Genomic DNA, 16,862 nt, shown 5'->3' with positions numbered 1-16,862 from the left:
TTGCGGACCATGTCCCGTAAGAAATGGCGGATTTGGAAGTATGTCCAATAATATACCATCACGAAAAACTGATGCTCTAGTATCTCTGGGTGTTGCCAAACATTTGCTAGGAATTGTGCGGACATACCGGGAAGGAAGGCCATGTTAAGTTTTACAGGTGTAAGGGGTCTGGGAATGAAAGAGATATTAATTTTTTGACAAGCATCTCTGAAGCAACCGAGCGGCGAGATAATAAGGGGATGTACCTTCAATTTCAAAGGGATGTAGCGTGATTGGAGCCATGTTGTTGAACGTAATGGCTGAGGGGAAAGGGAGTTTTCGAGTTGGACCCGATCTTTGCAATGACTATGTAGTGACCAGTCTATGATTATAGAAATATGTCAAGGCTAGTAGTAATTCCTAAGGTCTGGAAGACCAATGTCCTCTTTCAATTTGGGTTTTGTCAAATGGTCTTATGGTGTTCTCGGACGTTTCTGTTTCCATAGGAATCTTACACACAGTTGCTTGTAAGATTCAAAGAAAGTTTGGGGGAGTTTAACATTTTCTGATTAATGTGAATGAGAACAATAAAGGTTGCATCCTATTATAATGTGCTTCACCTTGAGTTACCATCAGGCAGTTGATTGAAATCTCAATTGTTATCAGTCATTTATATTATCATCAAATATTTAAATGTGTTCTACATTGAGAAATGAATATATATATAATATAATTATCCAAATAATTTACAGTTACAAATGTTGCACAGTAAGCAACAAGTTAGAGTTAAAATTGATGAACACCTGTCATCATCATTGAATGAATTGAATGAATTCAGATATTTTAGAAACAGATCAATTTTATGGTATGCGTTAGAAGTACAGGGCTTTATCAGAAGATCACAATGAAAACCAAACAGAGTTTGAACTGTCTAAAGTTAACACGTGGAGCTGGAAATACTGTATGTGATAGCGATCTCCTAAATGCTAACCATGCTTTTGTATCAAATGAAGCACTTTGGAAAAAGTGTAAGGCGGAAAGGGAAATTAAATGTCTCTCTAGGGACCAATGCTAATAGAAAAATGAAAGAAAAAAAATACAGTATATGTTATTCAAGAGGTTTGTCTTCCTCGATTGCATAACTCTACAATGAAATAAAATGCTCTCATATTAAAATTTAGCTTTAAAATAATAAATGAGTAGAGGATGTTTATTTAGCATAGTAAATTGTCACTGCAGCTTAGTGATTAAGGTGCAGCTATGTTTGCATTGTATATATCATTTGGAAGGGAAATAAATAGAACAGGACTTTTTTTAGACATTGGGTGACTAAGGTGAATACAGCTTCACCTAAGTTAACTGAACATTTGTTTTGCAAAGTAAGTTTCCTTCTGTTTTAATAAATCAGCCTTGAGTCAACTTCTTACTTGCATTTATTTTTTACATTTGTGGGATACTGGTTATATTATGGAAGCTCAAAAGTCTAACCATGTAGGGTATCAGAGCTTAGGGAAACCTACAGTTACATGGACCGTTTGCTGTGCCAAATTTCATCTTTAGTGATAACAGCTATAATCCAATCTAAGTTTGAATAACTTTTTGATAATGACTCAAGATGTGCATTCTCTTAAAATACACCACACTTTCTCTTTAACATTAAAGTGGATCCCTGTTAATGGTCACAAGATTTAAATAAATGGAGACGGGGGAAAACATCACAAGATTTACAGTATCTCACAAAAGTGAGTACACACCTCACATTTTTGTAAATATTTTATTATATATTTTTATTTGACAACACTGAAGAAATGATACTTTGCTACAACGTAAAGTAGTGAGTGTACAGCTTGCATAACAGTGTAGATTTGCTGTCCCTCAAAATAACTCAACACACAGCCATTAGTGTCTAAACTGCTGGCAACAAAAGTGAGTACACCCCAAAGTGAAAATGTCCAAATTGGGCCCAATTAGCCATTTTCCCTAACCAGAGTCATATGACTCTTTAGTGTTACAAGGTCTCAGGTGTGAATGGGGAGCAGGTGTGTTAAAGTTGGCGTTATCGCTCTCACTCTTGCATATTGGTCACTGGAAGTTCAACATGGCACTTCATGGCAAAGAACTCTCTGAGGATCTGAAAAAAAGAATTGTTGCTCTACATAAATGTGGTCTAGGCTATAAGAAGATTGCCAAGTCTCTGAAACTGAGCTGCAGCACGGTGGCCAAGACCATACAGCGGTTTAACAGGACAGGCTCCACTCAGAACAGGCCTCGCCATGGTCGATCAAAGAAGGTGAATGCACGTGCTCAGAGTCATTTCCAGAGGTTGTCTTTGGTAAATAGACATATGAGTGCTGCCAGCATTTCTGCAGAGGTTGAAGGGGACGGGGGGGGGGGGGGGGGGGTCAGCCTGTCAGTGCTCAGACCATACGCCACACAGTGCATCAAATTGGTCTGCATGGCTATCATCCCAGAAGGAAGCCTCTTTTAAAGATGATGCACAAGAAAGCCCACAAACAGTTTGCTGAAGACAAGCCGACTAGGTACATGGATTACTGCAACCATGTCCTGTGGTCTAATGAGACCAAGATAAACTTATTTGGTTCAGATTGTGTGGCGGACACCAGGTGAGAAGTACAAAGACAAGTGTGTCTTGCCTACAGTCAAGCATAGGGGTGGGAGTGTCATGAGTGCTGCCGACACTGGGGAGCTAAGGTTTATTGAGGGAACCATGATTGCCAACATGTACTGTGACATACTGAAGCAGAGCATTAACCCCCCCCCCTCGGAGACTGGGCCACAGGGCAGTATGCCAACATGATAACAGCTCCAAACACACCTCCAAGAGGACCACTGCCTTGCTAAAAATGCTGGGGGTAAAGGTGATGGACTGGCCAAGCATGTCTTCAGATCTAAACCCAATTGGGCATCTGTGGGGCATCCTCAAAGAGAAGATGGAGGAACTCAAGGTCTCTAACATCTACCAGCTCCGTGATGTCATCATGGAGAAGTGGAAGAGGACTTTAGTGGCAACCTGTGAAGCTCTGGTGAACTCCATGCCCAAGAGGGTTATGGCAGTGCTGGAAAATAATGGTGGCCACACAAAATAATGACATTTTGGGCCCAATTTGAACATTTTAACTTAGGGGTATACTCACTTTTGTTGCCAGCGGTTTAGACATTAATAGCTGTGTGTTGAGTTTTTTTGAGGGGACAACAAATTTTCACTGTTATACAAATTATACCCCCACTACTTTACATTGCAGCAAAGTGTCATTTCTTCAGTGTTGTCACGTAAAAAAAAATATATTTACAAAAATGTGAGTGGTGTGCTCACTTTTGTGAGATACTGTATATATATGGATCTATAGTAAGTGTTGCAATATTTCTATAAATGGATCAATATATGTGGGAGATCTATATAGGTTGATTCAAGTTAGTGTAGATTTAGAATTGCGTATAAATCTCCCTTGCCACTAAAGCCCGATCTGTGTTCGGATTTCACTTCATAGGCTAATGACAGGCAGTAAGGAGGTAATGCAACCCCTCCTTACTGCCTGTTTGAACCCCTTTTTTGCTGATAAATATGCTGCAACTGCATGCAATTCATGTAGTTACGGGACATTTGAGGCACTTTCCTATTCATATGAATGTGTAGCATTCAGTGGGCTTGCCACCTTCTGAGTGCTGCATGTCAGGTCAACTTTGCCGTGAGTCCAAAACAAAGCATCATGGCTGTGACATGTAAATATCCTCTCAGCTGCCTATTGCAGCTTAAGGGGGGCATTTGGAGGGCTTCAAAAATGCAGCTCAGATGCACATTTTTGACACCCACCAACCACAAGTCTAAACAAGGCCTTAAAGGCTAACTCCACTTAAAAAAATAGTAAATAAAGAAAAAATAATATAGCATATACAACTGCGACACAATTCTTATAATTGAATGTTATTAAAAATTACCTTTCCTTTTCAATCTGCAGCCGCTGTAATTTTCTGTAAATGCAATGCAATATGGCTACCTGGAGCTGTTCTGTACACAGAATGTGTAATGAACACGCCCCAGAAACATAATTTGCTGCTTGTGTGATTGGCTCACCAATTTTCCTAGAAGTCTTAGTCTGTCTAAGATACAAGTCAGATTTTAGGCATCCCCTGAAACAAAGATACTCCCAATAGGAACACATCTAAAGGAATGCAGGCCCAGCAGATTTTCTCATTAGTGCCCTGCAGCTGCACATCTGACAGATAATTATGAAACAACTCCTATTAGACCCACTCATTACTGAGACATAGAGGAACAAACAGGGATTTCTTCAGAATAACAAAAGTTAGGAATCTGCAACAAAGTTTGTTATAATACTTGCAAGGTACATAGATCACCCAGAGAGGAATGTTTTTTCTCAACAAAGTGGAATTATGCTTTAAGGCTTACAAGATTTTTGTAATTTGATACAGGGTAAAACTCACAATATTTATACAAATGGAGTCAAGGTAAGGTTTACATCTAGATTTCTATTGCTGGTTCCAGGTTAAGAGTAACAAGATCTATATAAGTGGATCCCAGGTAAGTATTATAATAATTATATAAGTGGATATAGGCTTGGTGTTACAAACACTTTATGAGGGAATCTCCAGGTTTAGGCTCATAAAATGTACGTAAGTGGTTCCAGGATATGGTTTATGAGATTTATATAAGTGGATCCAGAATAAAGTTGACAAGATGTACATAAGTAATCTATGGTAAAGATCAGACAGTTTATAGAAGTGGACCCAGGTTAAGGCTCACAAGGTCTATATGGATACAGGGTAAAGCTTACACGATTTTTATAAATGTAATCAGTGTAAAAGCCACAAGATTTATTTAAGAGGATCCAGGGTAAGGGCCATAAGATTTATAAATGTTAACCCAGAGTAAGGAACATATGATTTATAACTCTGTACCCTTCAATATGCATCAAACAGATGCCCTTCATTGCAGGTCACTGCTCACATTAAGGTATTGGGTCTATGGTATAAATAGGGTAATAGCCAGTAAACCCAATCTAAACTGCCAATCGACATTGCATGATGTGCATGCATTCTCACAGCCGAATCAATATTTACACTGATACTGATTAAGTTGGATGAAAAACTTGTTTATATCACAACCCCATCTGCCTACATATTTAGTCATTGTACGGTCATGCCCTTGGCGTCTATGCAAAGGATTGGAATGATCTGTCGGTTAAAAACGGTAATTAAATACCGTGGGGAGGAATGCCCAGGTTCCAACGAGCCAGTTAAAGGCAAAAATGAAGAAAAGAAGAAAGATATAATAGTTGCCCTGGAGGACCACCGGGGCACCACGATGATCGAACAGTTGGCTCAGTAAGGACCACTCCAAGGAAAGACCTCACTTGTGTAGTATAGGTAATTTGTGATCAACCTGTGAGATTTAGAGAAAGTATAATGAAAGTACAATACTGTACCTTGCATGACACCCTTTGTATGTTAAAACAATTTTATGACCAGGGATAAAGATGTAGAGTTCTTCTCAGACGTCAATTGTGTTGCACATATTCAGGTGTAATTTGGACCTAAAACATTTTTAATCTGGGATTCTGAAAAGGCACATAGCAGAAATCAAACATTGTTTATAGCATTCTGGCTGTGCATAGGTTCAATTTGGGATAGATTTAGGAAGAATTATGTGTTTAAAAAAAAATCCCTTTTTAAGATTTTTTTAACAGAAGTAAGTTTTTTTGTTGCTGCTTGTGTCCCCGCTGGGCAAATTCCCCCTTCTTCCTGTCCATTCTTGATATCCATTGTCACCAGAAAAAAATAAGCCAAATCACTATTTATAGCTAGCACTGAAACACAAGCAATAAACATTTCACTCAGGAAATTTCCATCACATTGGAAAATACGTGTGATCGCTTCAGTGGGAATAGAGTGATTTTGGCAAAATTGATTTTTAACAGATTATTTGGTCACCAAAAATTTTATTAAGGCTGAAAGTTTTTTTTCCCCTAGTTGAGCTGTTCAGGTGCTATTTGCTTGTAAAAAAAAAAGATCTATTTTTTTTTTCTTTTTTTTTTGAGGCTATATTGATGAATATATTCAAGTTAGTTATGTGTATTTCATTTAGAACAAAACACCCTTTTTTTGTTTTTGTGTGTTTTACCTACTGCAACTATCATTTAAAAAGACAGAAATGCATCAAAACAGAGACACTTCAGTGCGTGTTTACATGCGTCATTGATACGCATTGATGTATGATGTCACTCATCATCTTCTATTGTTATTTATGTACTGTCACTTTACTCTACTTTACTTTTTTACTTGTTTTTTTACATTTTGTTCTTTATGTAAAACAAATTTAACATATTGAGTCCAATAAAGGGTTGTTTTTGGAACCAGAACAGGTCCAAGATGCTGGAAAGGAGCCATGTAAACTCTATTGAACCCTTAAAAACCACCAAAAAACACTTTCATTTCTCTTTCCCCTTTGCCTACAATGCATTTCTCCAAAATCACTTTGTTGTTCACTCCAGGAATATTTTTCATCAGACACTCAGAAGGAGGTTACTATAATTCAGACGCCTCTTCACACGTCTACACTAACGGTAGACAAATGGTTCACAAATCTATGTAAATGGCAGAGCTGAGGGCAAACACATTTGGTTCTGCAGGCTGTTTTTTTTATTTCTTCCCAGCACTCATGCATGATATATACAGATTCACAATAAAATGTTGCTTACATTTTATTGCTTATGTAGTGGTTCAAGAGAAACATGCTGTAACATGACATTCCTTTATACCTGTTTTAACCGAAGCCATGTGTTGCTGTTGTCATGTGTGCTTTAAATTACTTAGTTTTTTCCTATTTTTAATGTTCCCTGACAAGATTACTCACTGTACAGCATGTGTTAATCATCATATTTTCTCAACTGTACCCCTGTATAACAGGAGATTTTAAAAGCTATGAAGTGCAAATGACATCAACACGCAATAATACATTGTTTTATAGAATGTCACTAATTGTATTCAACTTTATTACCATCAGAATTATTTACATGTTCATTTACCAGTGAATGTGAAAGAGTCACAAACTGAACAAGCCCTTTTTGCTTTGACTGGCTGGAGAGTAAAGCTTTTTACATAGAATTTAAAGGCATTTGCAGGCCATCTGGAAGATATAGATGGCATATATACCATTTTCTAGATCTATTTAAACCCTCTGCTGACGTGTAAGTGCTTGGAGAACCTCCAGTAAGGTTTGTCGGGGGGTATCAGGATAATATGTTCATTGAACCTGGACTATCTCCTCTTGATTTATAAAAGCTGCTATATTGTGAGTTCACAGGGGATACCACCCTACCACAAGGATAGCATGGTACACCTTGGAAGGGGTCACACTTTAGGGATGGAAAAAAATTTCAGTTAATGCATCTATAAACATGCAAAATACATCTATTATAATCTCACTTTGTATGTCAAATCAATTTACCTTACTAAGTTAAAGTGGGAAACCATATGTTAAACAAGATGGGGCGTTATACGGTTACAAGTTGAAAACAGTATCTGAAGTAGACCGCTGAGGTTCCCTGTATAAAGCAAAAACAGTTTAAAGTAATTTTTAATGCTTCTGCATATAAAAAGGGTTCTTTATTGTAAGAGCTGTAAAAATAGAAAAAAAAACTTCAGCAAAAGCTGGACCCAAGTTGTCCCAAAACATTTCTGAAACATCAATAAATAATTTGATTGCCTTTGGAGATCAGGGAGGAAGGCTTTTCCTGTCGAACCTAACTGAAGTTTTAGATGCCTTTCAGTTGTACTGAAAACTAGAGATGGGCCAAACTGCCCCCTGTTCGGTTCACGGCAGAACTTTAGAACTTTTGCAAAAGTTCTAAACCAGTGGTTCTCAACTCCAGTCCTCAGGACCCACTAACAGGTCAGATTTTAAGTATTACCTTGGGGAGATGCAGACTAGAATACTGCAATCGCTGAGCAGCAAATTATATCCCGGGGAACTATAGGCCGGTCAGCCTAACATCAGTAGTCTGCAAGATTTTGGAGGGGATGTTAAGGGACCACATACAAGACTTTAGTAATGAAAACGGTATTATAAGTAGTAATCAGCATGGATTCATGAAAAATCGTTCGTGCCAAACCAATCTATTAACCTTCTACGATGAAGTGAGCTGTCACCTAGATAAAGGTAAGCCTGTGGATGTGGTGTATCTGGACTTTGCAAAGGTCTTTGACACCATTCCCCACAAACGCTTACTGTACAAACTAAGGAAGGTAGGTATGGACCATAAGGTGAGTACCTGGATAGAGAACTGGCTCCAGGGGAGAGTACAGAGGGTGGTGATTAATGGGGAGTACTCGGATTGGGCGGGTGTGGAAAGTGGGGTCCCCCAGGGTTCTGTCCTGGGACCAATCCTGTTTAATTTATTCATAAATGATCTGGAGGAGGGGATATCGAGTACAATCTCAGTATTTGCGGATGATACTAAATTAGGCATGCCAATATCTTCTATGCAGGATGTGGAAACCTTGCAAGCGGACCTGAACAAAATAACGGGGTGGGCAACTACATGGCAGATGAGATTGTTAATCCAAGACTGATTCATTTTAATAAATGTTAGCCAATCCACGGAGTCTATGGACAGACTCTCTTACCTGTCACAAAACCTCCAGCAGCACTAAATGCCGTTCGGAAAGCACGCTGGATGCAGGGCAGCCCAGCAGCTCTATTGCACACTGGGCAAGTTCTAGTCAGTGGTCTATTTATATGACCCAGTAACCCAGTGGATTGTTAACTGGAAAGTTCTCCATCTCTGCTCTAGCCCCTAGATAATTTTCCACCATTTGATAAAGACGCTGCCGATGGGATGTGGATGGGATGTGGAAGCTGATAGCCCTGGACGCTGAGGACTAAAAAAAATGTAATCTCACTGGGTTTTGATATTCACTGCTCCTCTCTTGTTCAACAGAAGCCTCAAAACTACTTTTTTCAACCAGACTGCAACCTACCAGAGTTGGGAAAGTCCCATTTCAGGTGTCCTCAAGAGATTGAATCGGGATAGGATGAGTTCCGGGACTTTCCCCCTATAACGGTGGTCAAGGAGGGTTGCCAACCAATATTGATCATTCTCCTTAATGGCATGTATTCTCGGATCCTTTCACAGGCTTTGAAGAATGAGGGAGCCCATGCACTGCAAGTTTGCGGAGGCATGAGAAGCAGACTCCTCGGGGTCACTGTGGATTACAGGATCTAGAACTGCCTCCACCCAGCCACATACTACTCCCAAGGGTTCTGGGGATAGAAAACCATCTGTTAAAGGTTGAGAGGTCTTGCTCTGCTTCAATGCCTCCAAAGCTGCCAGAATCCTTCTCCTCCTCCCCATTTTCCTCCCTCTCCTCTTGTGTGTTCTGTAGCATAAGAAGAATCGTGTCTGCATAAAGCGGGCCTTGAGAGGAAAGGAAGTCCCCTTCTTCCTCCTGCTACTCTGCTTTGAGTTCCATGTCCAAAATGCCACACAGAGTCTTCTCCAGCAGGAATACAACAGAGATTGTGCCACTGATGCATGCATTGTCACAGTTCACCATCCTTGTGGCATCCTCAAATGGTGACAGTACAGTGCATGCATCCTTTATGAGCTGCCATTGGCATGGGGAAAAAAATCTGAGCCGGCCTAAGCATGTCGTTGTGCCATACTCACACAGGTACTCATTGACAGCCCTCTGCTGCATGTGCAGCCTCTGCAGCATTGCCAAAGTTGATTTCCACCTGGTGGGCATGTCACAAATCAGGCAGTTTATGGGCAAGGGGAATTATGGCCACCTAATAGGACTACAGACTTTTCCTGGCCTGCTTCAGCAGATCTTCAAACTATGGGTACCTATTTAAAAAAATGCTGCACCACAAAATAGAGGACACGTGCCAGGCATTGCACATTTGTCAACTTTCCCTGTTTAAGGGCAGACAGGAGGTTTGTGCCGTTATCGCACATCACCATTCCTGTCTCCAGCTGGCATGGTGTGAACCACCTCTGGGCCTGCTGCTGCAGAGCTGCCAGAATCTCTGCTCTGGTGTGTCCCCTGGACAGACCAGCTGAAGCACTGCATGGCACCTTTCAGCCTAACTCATTGAATAGCCACTTAAATTCTTAGGGAGTACTTGTGGTTCATGGGACAATTCAGCAGAGGAGGGCATTGAAGAGAAGGAGGAGGAGGGGGTGGACAAATCTTGCATCATCACCACTAGCTTTATGGAGACGTGGAAGCACAACATGCTGCAGCACTGAGCCCTGTTCTGCATCCTTCCCAGTTGCAAGCAGAGTTACCCAGTGTGCTGTCATCAAAATATATCATCCCTGGCCATGCTTGCTGGACTTTGTGTCAGCAGTAATGTGCACCTTGCAGCTGACTGCCTTGCCTAACAATGCCACAACATTGCCTTCCACATGATGGTAGAGAGCTGGAATAGCCTTACGTGAAAAGAAATAGTGACTGGGAACCTGCCATTGTGGTACAGCACATTCTGCAAATTCACAGAAGGGGGCAGAATCCACCAGACAGAAAGGCAGGAGTCATAAAGCCTCCCACATTTTAAAGTAAGCCCCGCCCAAGCTCCTCCCATATTTAAAAGTAAGTACCGCCCAAGCTCCACCCAATGGCCCCCTCAGTCAAGGGTCAGTCAAGGGGTGGTATGGAGAGGAGTACAGGGGGTGAGAAATTGGGTGGTATGGAGAAGAGAGAAGTAAAGGGGGTCAGTCATGTGGTGGTATGGAGAGGAGTACAGGAGGTCAGTCATGGGGTGGTATGGAGAGGAGAGGAGTACAGGGAGTCAGACATGGGGTGGTATGGAGAGGATTACAGGGGGTCAGACATGGGGTGGTATGGAGAGGAGTACAGGGGGTCAGACATGGGGTGGTATGGAGAGGAGTACAAGGGGTCAGACATGGGGTGGTATGGAGAGGAGTACAGGGGGTCAGACATGGGGTGGTATGGAGAGGAGTACAGGGGGTCAGACATGGGGTGGTATGGAGAGGAGTACAGGGGGTCAGACATGGGGTGGTATGGAGAGGAGTACAGGGGGTCAGACATGGGGTGGTATGGAGAGGAGTACAGGGGGTCAGACATGGGGTGGTATGGAGAGGAGAGGAGTACAGGGGGTCAGTCATGGGGTGGTATGGAGAGGAGTACAGGGGGTCAGACATGGGGTGGTATGGAGAGGAGTACAGGGGGTCAGACATAGGGTGGTATGGAGAGGAGTACAGGAGGTCAGTCATGGGGTGGTATGGAGAGGAGTCCAGGGGGTCAGACATGGGGTGGTATGGAGAGGAGTACAGGGGGTCAGACCACCCCATGTCTGACCCCCTGTACTCCTCTCCATACCACCCCATGTCTGACCGCCTGTACTCCTCTCCATACCACCCCATGTCTGACCATTGTCCCATCATTTTTTTTGAAAACAGGCTAAATAGTTGCAACAGCTGTACGATCTTTGGGTACACATGCATCATCACTGATTCATTTGTGAGAATATTGGCCATATTTGTGAATTACGAACTAGTATTGCGATCCAGTCGGCTGTTGCGACTATTTAGCCTGTTTTCATCTCATATTGTTTTAGGAAAAGAAGCCATAATTCCACTGGGAACAGATATTTAGATTACTTATTTATGATTAGTGTTAAGGAATTGGATCAATTTTAGGATTCGCATCATACACGTCTTTTAACCACTTAAGCCCCGGAGGATTTTCCTGCTAAAAGACCAGGGGGTATTTTGCGATTCGGCACTGCGTGACTTTAACGGACAATTGCGCGGTCGTGCGACGCTGTACCTAAACGAATTTGACGTCCTTTTTTTCCCACAAACAGAGCTTTCTTTTGGTGGTATTTGATCACCTGTGCGATTTTTTGATCACGCGCTATAAACAAAAAAAGAGCGACAATTTTGCAAAAATAGCAATATTTTTCACATTTTTTTATATGAAATTCCCCAAAAAAAAAATGTAAAAATCAAAATTTTTTAACATTTTTGGCCAATTTGTTTTATCCTACCTATGTTTGGTAAAAAAAATCGCAAAAAGCGTATTTTGATTGGTTTGCGCAAAAGTTATCGCGTTTACTAACAAAGGGAAAGATTTTTGTCATTTTTGTTGTTTTTTTTTTTAACGCGTAATGGCGGCGATCTGCGATTTTTTTTGCGGTACTGCGACATTGCGGCGGACAGATCGGACCCTTGACTGACATTTTTGACACTTTTGGGGTTACCAGTGACATTTCTACAGTAATCAGTGCTATACATATGCACTGTTACTGTAAAAATACACTGGCAGTGAAGGGGTTAACTTTATTTGGGAGGGAGGGGCTGTGTGTGTCCCTAGGGGCGTGATTCTTACTGTGATTGGCTGTGGCTCTAGCTGTAAGGACACTGATCAACGGATCTACATACTAGATCCGAGTAATCAGTGTCTTTACAGCGATGAGAATGACAGGCAGCTTGTTTACACAAGCTGCCTGACATTCTCCCTCTTCCCCCGACGATCGCCGAGTGGCCGGCGGACATCGGGTCCGCTGGTCACACGCGCGGGGGGGTCCGTGACCGCGCGGGAGCGGGAGCGCGCCTCCGCGGGCGCGCGCTCGCTCCCCAGACCCTCCCAGGCTAGTGACGTTAATTAACGTCACTCTGCCTGGCAGGGGCTGACCGCCGCAGTAAATCTACTTGCGGCGGTCGGCAAGCAGTTAATATAGATTGGGAGTTGTCTATAAGTTGGATATATTTTCCTATCTTCATATATCCTAGGCGAATATAGGAATTTTTTTAAGGATTTTTTAAGAATTTTTTTAAGGAATCGGATCAGCCTACAAGAGTTGGATTTTATATGTTGTTTGCTTCAATCAGTTGATTTTTTAGCTGCTTATAGATTATTTATTTGGTCATTCTTAAACATTGGTACATATTTATGGTGAGACCCCTTTCTTATTTTAGTTTGGGAGGTCTCACTGCGATTGGTTGACTCGGTCTGAGTTTCTTCTGAGATCTCTTCTATTGTGCGCCGACTCACTGGGGTTTTTTAGAAAGAAAATGTATTACAGCACATCCAGTCAGTGGCGTACCTAGAGCATTTGGCACCCGGGGCGGATCCTATATCTGGCACCCCCCAACTTTAAAATGTAAAAACACCCACAAAAATTTGTAATGTTTTCAAGAATATTTATTGCACACATTTCACAGCCCCCCATCACAGTGCCCCTTGCAGTCTGCCCTCCGTCTCTCTAATCACAGTTCCCCCTTTTGCACTCTCTGCCTCCCTCCCCTGCACAGTCCTACCTTCAGCATAAATAGATAGCTAATATTATTAGCAATGTGTTTAAGTTTGAGTATGAGATTGGAGACTTGCTAAAGGAGATGGCCAGAGACTGCAGACATAGTACAGGAGATGGTCAGAGACTGCAGACATGGTACAGGAGATGGTCAGAGACTGCAGACATGATACAAGAGATGGTCAGAGACTGCAGACATTAAACAGGAGAGGGTCAGAGACTGAGGACATGATACAGGAGATGGTCAGAGACTGAGGACATGATACAGGAGATGGTCAGAGACTGAGGACATTAAACAGAAGATGGCCAGAGACTGAGGACATGGTTCAGGAGACGGTCAGAGACTGCAGACATGGTACAGGAGATGGTCAGAGACTGCAGACATGGTACAGGAGATGGTCAGAGACTACAGACATGATACAAGAGATGGTCAGAGACTGAGGACATGATACAAGAGACGGTCAGAGACTGCAGACATAGTACAGGAGACGGTCAGAGACTGCAGACATGGTACAGGAGATGGTCAGAGACTACAGACATGATACAGGAGATGGTCAGAGACTGCAGACATGATACAAGAGATGGTCAGAGACTGCAGACATTAAACAGGAGAGGGTCAGAGACTGAGGACATGATACAGGAGATGGTCAGAGACTGAGGACATGATACAGGAGATGGTCAGAGACTGAGGACATTAAACAGAAGATGGCCAGAGACTGAGGACATGGTTCAGGAGACGGTCAGAGACTGCAGACATGGTACAGGAGATGGTCAGAGACTGCAGACATGGTACAGGAGATGGTCAGAGACTACAGACATGATACAAGAGGTGGTTAGAGACTGCAGACATGATACAAGAGATTGTCAGAGACTGCAGACATTAAACAGGAGAGGGTCAGAGACTGAGGGCATGATACAGGAGATGGTCAGAGACTGAGGACATGATACAGGAGATGGTCAGAGACTGAGGACATTAAACAGAAGATGGCCAGAGACTGAGGACATGTTACAGAAGATGGTCAGAGACTGCAGACATGGTTCAGGAGACGGTCAGAGACTGCAGACATGATACAGGAGATGGTCAGAGACTGCGGACATGGTACAGGAGATGGTCAGAGACTGAGGACATGATAGAAGAGCACTAGGGGGGCCGGAGAGCACAGGCGAAGCAGAGAGCACTGGAGGAGCTGAAGGGCACGGTGGGGTGGGGGTGGGGGACTGGAGAGTATTAAGAGGGGGTTTGGAAAGCATTGCAGGGGGGTTGGAAGGCGCAGGGGGTGGAGAGCACTGGGGGGGGGACAGGGAGCATAGGGGGGAGGGAGATGAAAAGCACAGTGGGGAGCTGAAGAGCACCGGGGGAGGGCTAAAGAACAGGGGGCAGTCCAGTGCACTGGGTGGGGGGGTTAAGAGCACTGAGAGGGGGGGATAAGAGCACTGAGAGGGGGGGATAAGAGCACTGAGGCGGGGATAAGTGCACTGAGGCGGGGATAAGTGCACTGAGGGTGGGGGGGGGAATAAGAGCACCGAGGGGGGATTAGAACACTGGAGGGGGGGGGGGGTTAAGAGCACTGGTGAGCCAGCAAAAGAAGTTGTATAGGAGGGGATGGGGCAGCTGCATATAGAGGAATTGATCTTTCCCTATTCTTCCTGCAGGAGGGAGAGGAGGAGAATCAGTTATTCAGCAGCTGCAGAAAGAATAGGGAAAGATGAATTCCTCTATATGCAGCTTCCCCATCCCTCTACTACCCAGCACACACACTTGGGCAATGGGCACTCACCTTCTTCCCGCCGAGGCTCCGCCCCCTTCTTCCCGCCGAGGCTCCGCCCCTTCTTCCCACCGAGGCCCCGCCCCCTTCCCGTCGCGGCTCCGCCCCCGCTAGTCCCCGGACTGAAGGAGCTGCCACTGCCTGCCCTTTACACGGTGCCCTTTACGCCACTGCATCCAGTGATTGGTGGGCGATCTGGGGCAGCCGCAAAGAAGGAGAGTGATTGCCGCTGTCAAGTAGCATTGATTTCGGGTGTGGGCGGGACCGGTATGCGGGGCTCCGCCCCATTGTTCCGTGCATAGAGAAACAGAAGCTGTCTGGGGAGGAAGGTGGGCGTGGCATACCGGCTCCGCCCACACCCGACATCAATGCTGAAACTTGACAGCTGCATTCACTCTCCTTGCGGCTGCCCCGAATTGCCCACCAATCATTGGATGTGCTTTAAAAATCTTACACTGCTGAGGTATGTAGCCCCGAGTTCTCGGCCAAACCCAGGCTTTGGGACTCGGGGCTAATCATTTTAAAAAAGCAACAGGAGACCCGGGGCTTTTGGGGAGCACACTCGGGGCTATAGCCCAGGTCAGCCCCCCCCTGCCGACGCCACTGCATGTGGGTGGCAGTGACTGTATTTTTTTTTTCACTGCAGCAGATGGGGCAGAGAAATTTGCATGCTGTAGTCTACAGCTGGTGGTGTGCTACTAGCAGATGTGTTGCAAGAAACTCAAACACCCTGTGCTATACCATCATCCTTGTCAATGGAGGCTACTGAGAGGACATGAGGTATAGTGGGGATAGAGCAGAAAGGTGAAGAGTGAAGTGGAGCAGAATTGCTTCCCTTTTGTGTGGCTTTCAGGTCCCCTCGCCTATGGGCTGAGTGGTGGGAGGTTAAATGCCTTGTCAAGCATGTGGTACCCAAATAGCTGGTGTTTTTGCCATGCTTGATGTGTTTGAGGCAAAGTTTGCAAATTGCAACAGTGCGATCGCCTGCACATGTGCTAAAAAAGGCCCAAACAGCTGAGCTGTGGGAAGTGGGCCGGGAGATAACAGCTCCACAATCTGTTGGAATAGAGGGGCTGCTCTCTACTCTTCCATGATGGCTGCCTCTTTGGGGTTGTGCCTCACCCTCACTTTCCTCCTCTGCTCTATCCGGCACCCAAGTTGCGTCAGTGACCTCATTATCATTATCACCCCCTCCATCCTCATTATTACTGGAGACAACTTGCCAATACAATGGGGGAACATGACTGCCAATTTGTTGTTTACCAGTGTTCTCCTCTCTCTATAGGTTCATGTTCCTACCTTCCTCAACCTCAAAACCAAGATCTGAATCAAGTATTAGCTGTGCATCATCAAGGAGCAAATGGCTGACGCTATGTTCAAATAACTCAGCTGACTCCTCAATGCCTGATGCTGGGGCTATGGGGCTGGGGCTATGGCAACCTCCTCTGAATGCTGTGGCTGGATGGCACAGGCAACATCACTAAACAGAGGAAATGATGCCCTGCCTGATTATGGACCACGTTCCACCTTTGCCTGTGGACACATACGCTGCTGGCCCCCTCACAGTGCCATGGGAACATCTGCCTCTCCTCGTTGGCCTCCCAAACATGATGGGGGGGCGCTTATTAACAAAATGTAATAATAATGTGGAAATGTGTACGTTAATACGTAATCAATGGAAAGTGGTGTTTGGCGCACTTTATCTTGAGTACTCAGTACTCAGACACACTCCACTGATACGCTACAATATACTGCAGTAAAACTGCTTTAAATGTGCAGTAATGCACAGAAATATA

Source organism: Pelophylax lessonae, assembly GCF_965119305.1.
Source record: "Pelophylax lessonae genome assembly, chromosome: 7".
Lineage (NCBI taxonomy): Eukaryota > Metazoa > Chordata > Amphibia > Anura > Ranidae > Pelophylax > Pelophylax lessonae.
The sequence above is the reverse complement of the archived record's forward strand: the minus strand, read 5'-3'. Positions refer to the sequence as shown.